Raw genomic sequence first — 6,000 nt, forward strand, 5'->3', positions numbered from 1 at the left:
ATTTCTTGGACGATTCATACACACATAAACAATATGAATGAAAAGATGCTCATTTATTATTCAATAATAATAAAGTCAAGTACAAATTTATGTCCTAGAATTAATAATGTGTCCGCCAGATTGGCTTCTAGGGCATACATCTAACACTTACATGGTTTCCGACGACGTTTGGCCGCAACAACGATGCGAACAACGATTGGTGTTTGGAGAGAGGATCGGAGAAATTCTCTGGTGGTGAGTTTTGATCGTGGCTATAACTCCGATGGGGTGTTAGAGTAATCAGGGATGGGCTCTAAATTGGAATCTGATCTAGAGTCGGGTTCCATTTGATGAACATGGAGAGGAAGAAGACTCCCATCTGAAGTCCTTTTTCGTCCCCGCACGTGCATGGCACATGCAATTTTTTTTTCTTTCTTTTCTTTTGGGCCGAATCCTCTAGCCAATCAAGTAGACCGGGCCTAGATATTGGTCTTACATACACTTTGTTGCCCAGATAGACAACCCAAGAGGGGGGGGGTGAATTGGGTTTTAAAATAATTTAGATAATTAAAACGATGTGGTTGATTAATTAAAAACTATTGCAAGTTATTTAATTAATGCTAAGTGCTGTGAGTGATGTGAGGGAAAAAAGAAGAGAGACAATCCAATGCAAACACAGAGTTTTATAGTGGTTCGGAGCTACCCCTTGCTCCTACGTCCACTCCCCAAGTCTCTCTTGGGAATTCACTATAACCCCCTTGGATTACAGCCGGTTGTTTTGCAAGCTCACAACCAAACTTGTTGTTTTACGAGCTCACAACGAACTCGGTCGGTTTTCCCAGGCTCACCGACTAGAACCAACCCCGATTGTTTTTCCGGGCTCACAATCAAACCCTTACACACGTTGGTTTTTAACTTGGCTCACCAACCAACGTTAGTCCCCTTGATTCAATCCCCCGATTGAACCAAGTAAATATAAGTTATAGAAAGAAAGGAAAATAAGCTTCTCAAAAGCAGATGTAAAACAATATAATCAAAAGAGGAGTTTAGAAGCCCTCAAACGCTTTTAAGCTGAAGTAGAGGAATGGCTTCTTGAACTCCGATCTCCTCTCGAATGTGTAGTCGACTTGAATGCTGGAGGAGAAGGCTTTAATTGCTGGGAAGATGTAGGTGGAGCTGTAAATGCAGATCTTCCCTTTTTCGTTGAAAAGCACGTTGCAGAGCTTGAATCCTTGATTAGTTGGAGTGGAATGACTGTTCTCTGCCTTGCTACAGTCTTCTGTGGCTATTTAAGCCAACCCCCACGGAAACTAGCCGTTACACTGCTTTTTCTGCCCGTTCTGCACACTCTGCGCAGCCTGACAATATGACCGTTGGTGGGTTGGAGTCGACTCGCGCGATCAGGAGTCGACTCGGCTGTAGTGGGAGTCGACTCAAGCTTTTCCGGAGTCGACTCGGCAACTGTTCCAAATTTGAATTAAAGTTGCCGTCACGACTGGGAGTCGACTCGTCTTGACCCGGAGTCGACTCGCCAACTTCTGGAGCTGACTTGGCAATTTTGGAGTCGGCTCATCCACTGAAGTCCGTGGATCTAATTTTGAATTTTGTCCACTCGAGTCGACTCGACTGTCCTTGGAGTCGACTCGAATCTCAGAGCCCGAACTCCCGATTCTCTGTCTTTTGGCTCATCCAGTCTTGGAGTCGACTCGAACTTCCTTGGAGTCGACTCGCCTCTCGGTTTCCGAAAGTTGGTCTTCTGCCTTTTGACGTGAAGCTTGTCTTGGAGTCGACTCGAGCTGTCTGGGAGTCGACTCGAATCTCAGACTCGAAAACTGCTCTCTGACTTTTCTTTGTGTACCTCTTGGAGTCGACTCTTACTACCCTGGAGTCGACTCGTTGAACATTGGAGTCGACTCGCGCACTTCAGGAGTCGACTCGTTGACAGGTTCTGAGATGAGGCTTTCTGTTCTTCTTTCTGTTCTCAGTCGAAGTCGACTCGTACTAGTCTGGAGTCGACTCGAGCTCGTGCCAGTGAACTTGATACGCTTGGAGTCGACTCGTGATACTCGGGAGTCGACTCGAGTCTCAGACTTTGGTTCAGCAGACTTCTTAACTTATCCAAAATACTATGAACCAAATCTAGAGACACTTGGACAGGATTTTCACTGAAACACTCAATTGAATTCATTAGTAATCACAAGATATACTCAAATGCTTTGAGCTCATCAAAATCAAATGGGGTTTTAATCAATCACTCCACAATCTCCCCCTTTTTGATGATGACAAAACTTTGAGTATATGTAAAATGACTTGCTCAATAAATAATGAAATAAAATCCATAAATGAATTCAAATGTCTGATAATTTAATTTATCCAAGTTTGAAAGGAGTGAAACAGCAAATTTCGGAGTTAAAGCTCCTCCTTTCATTTGGAATTATATAAGCCTTCATATTATGCAATCAATTGTTTGGCTTATATGTCATTAATGATTTAGCTTGATTAAAATTCAGATTCTCCCCCTCAACATATGCATTCAACTATGTTTTGATTCTCTGAATTTTCTTTTAATGCTATGAAGTTTTTGAACTAAATTTTTTGTTTTTAGAGGAAAAATCTGTCAATTTGTTCTTGAGTAGGATTCAGCTAATCTCCGAATATCCCTTGAATAGATTCTGGAGATTACTCCATTAGGAGCCCCAAAAGAGAGATAATGAGCCTCGAGGTACCGAATCCACTTAGAACAAATTTGTGTGTCTTTTTATTGATTTCCATTGATTTCTTTTACATATTTCATCCATATTTCTCCCCTTTTACATATTGTATACATATTTCTCCCCCTTTTTGTCATCATACGAAAAAGGAGGTAATCACACACAATCAATGGCACAACCAATCATCAAATGGCACAGAAATAAAGATAAGATGTCTACTCATTGTATTGATATGAATGTGAATACATTTGAGCATACAATACGTAAAGCAAAGCAATACAAAACAAAGCAAAAAGAACATCTATGGTCTCCTCGAGGATGAAGATCCCCCCCTCGAGGATGTATCTCCCCCTCTCGATGATGCATCTCCTCCTCTGGAGGATGTGGCTCCTCCTCTCGAGGATGTTGCTCCTCCTCTCAATCGGCTCTGCTCCATGAGGAGGGTGACTGCATCTGTGACATGGCTAAGCTGTGTGATGATAGACGTGGTGGCTCTGCTATGTGTAGTGGAGAGCTCTGTCACCGACGCCTGAAGCCCAGTCACCGATGTCTGAAGTGCGTCCAGCTTGTCGATGAGTACATTCGCCAAGCGCTCGGCCCCCTCGGTGGTGGTGTGCATGTCACGACCTATCTCCTCTCGCATCTGTCGAGTGGAGCTCGTGACCTCACTCATGCTGTGGAACTGGGCCTGGACCAAACTCCGGACATTGTAGATCTCTTCCCGTACATGAGCCGTCATGTCAGTCACGGCTGTCAAGGAAGGGACCAACTGAGAAGATACGGGTGCAGGAGTGGGAGCAGGCACCGCACCTCGGAGCTCCCGAAGCAGCTCATCCCTCACCTCTCTGACTATCTCCTATCGCAGCTCCCGGAGCTGCTCAGGATCAATCCGGACCGCCATAGAGGGTGGTGCCGAGGAGGAAGGTCCGGCGGAGGTGGTAGGAGCAGGAGGAGTGGATGGAAGGTCTGGATGGTCTGGAAGGTCTGGGTAGTCTGAATCGGGCTCAGGACTGGGTGAAGGTCTGGTGGTCTGAGCGGTGAGGGTAGACTTCCTAACCCATACCCCCTCACTCTTCCGAAACCCCATCCTGTGCATGGTCCCCGTACACAAGCGATCTGTCCATCGCAATGCACGAGAGGGTTCCCTCTCAGGAATGGGAATCTCGTACTCCCTAAAGAGAAGAGTAAAAATCATGCCGTATGGGAGGGTGAGCCTAGGTCTATCTAGGGGCTCACACATATACCTATATATGAGTTTGGGAAAGTTGACCGGGGTGTCCTGAAGAATGTAAGACATAATAGCTAGGTCCCTCTCATTTACAGAATCAAATCTTCCTGTCTTAGGGAAGACAGACCTGGACAGAATACTCAAAAGGATTCTCACTTCAACAGGAAGTGAGCTAGCAGATACCTCGTCTAGGGGGGACTGAGGTGGATGCCCTAAGACGACCGTAAGGGCCTCAACTCTATCCTCAGGGTGTGCGGGAGCCATCCCTACTAGTGAAAGGTGGAGGATGTGGCCAATAAGATCCTCCGTGACAAACACAGGGACACCGGCTACTGTGCCCTCGATACCCCCATCTCCCCGATGGACGGTACCGTAAAACTCTCTAACGAGCCCTGGATATGTGGGGAGGTCCAATGTAAGGAAGAACTCTAAGACCTGGGCTCTAAGCCTATCACCTATGGTGAACCCTTCCCGGGAGAGGAAGTCGAAATCGACATACCTCCCGGCCAATGGCCTCGCGGGAACCGCCCTAGGCGGGGAACGAGCCGGAGGTGGTTGCCTCGCGGGATCGTGCCGCGCCTTGGAGCGCCGCTCGGGACCGGCCTCGGGACGGGACCTCTTCCTAACCACGGTCTTACGAGGCATCTTGACCTAAACGGGAAGAAACACCTAAAGGACGGAGAAAGGTCGACGGAGGAGACTCGGGACGGACCGGAGACGACCTAGGAACGGACGAAAACCCTAAGAACCGGTGAAAAATCGACCGAACAGAGGTTGGAGACGATCGGGGAAGACCTAGGAGTCGGCTCTAGGGCTTTTTGAACAGTGGTGGCTTGAAAGAGAAGTGTTTGCGAAACGACAAACCTAGGGTTAAAAAGTCGGATCCCGACTGCGAGTCGACTCCCCTGAGTCGCGAGTCGACTCGACCTCGAGTCGACTCCAGAATATGCGCAAGTCGACTCTCCTTATGCGCCTGTAGACTTCGAGTCGACTCCCGACAATGTGCGAGTCGACTCCCCCTCAGCTGCCATCTTTGCGAGTCGACTCCCGCAAATGCGCGAGTCGACTCCCCCTTAGGAGCCGGCTCTGAAACTTACTCGAGTCGTCTCTAACCTTGGCACGCACCTAAAAGTCATGCTATAACCGTGCCAAATGAGGGAAAATCACCTAATTGGGATCTGATTTGATGATCATTGAATGTAAACTCTATTTTAACCGCATTCTAATCATCAAAATCAATTAATCTAGTGGAAACTCCCACTAGGATGGATCAATCACTCCTAATCCCCTCCTAAGCACGCTAAACCTCTCTTCACTTAGGGGTTTTGTAAAAATATCTGCTAATTGATTATCAGTACAAACAAATTGGAGTGACACATCACCATTCAATACATGATCTCTTATGAAGTAATGTCTTATCTCAATGTGTTTAGTTCTTGAATGTTGAATTGGATTTTTAGTTAGATTTATGGCACTTGTATTATCACAATTAATGGGAATTTTATCTTGTTTAATGCCATAATCTTCTAATTGTTGTTTAATCCACAAGATTTGAGCACAACAACTCCCGGCTGCCACATATTCAGTTTCTGCAGTGGATAATGCAACCGAGTTTTGTTTCTTGCTAAACCATGAGATTAGGTTTTCTCCTAGAAACTGACACGACCCGCTGGTACTTTTTCTATCAAGCTTACATCCAGCGAAGTCTGAATCTGTGTACCCTATTAAGTTTAGGCTAGATTCTTTAGAGTACCATAGCCCTATGTTCTTAGTTCCTATTAAGTATTTAAAAATTCTCTTAACTGCAGCTAGGTGTGATTCTTTAGGATTAGCCTGATATCTAGCACACATGCAAACACTAAACATAATATCAGGTCTACTTGCAGTAAGATATAGTAAAGATCCTATCATACCTCTATAAAGTTTTTGATCTACAGATTTACCTGATTCATCTTGATCTAATTTGCATGATGAGCTCATGGGGGTGCTGATTGATTTGTTTCCTTCCATATCAAACTTCTTGAGCATCTCCTTGACATATTTTGCTTGATTGATGAAGATGCCTCCTTCAGATTGTTTGAT

This window comes from Phoenix dactylifera, chromosome 2 (genome assembly GCF_051530095.1).
Source record: "Phoenix dactylifera cultivar Ajwa chromosome 2, Ajwa_hap1_PhDact_Kaust_v1.1, whole genome shotgun sequence".
NCBI lineage: Eukaryota > Viridiplantae > Streptophyta > Magnoliopsida > Arecales > Arecaceae > Phoenix > Phoenix dactylifera.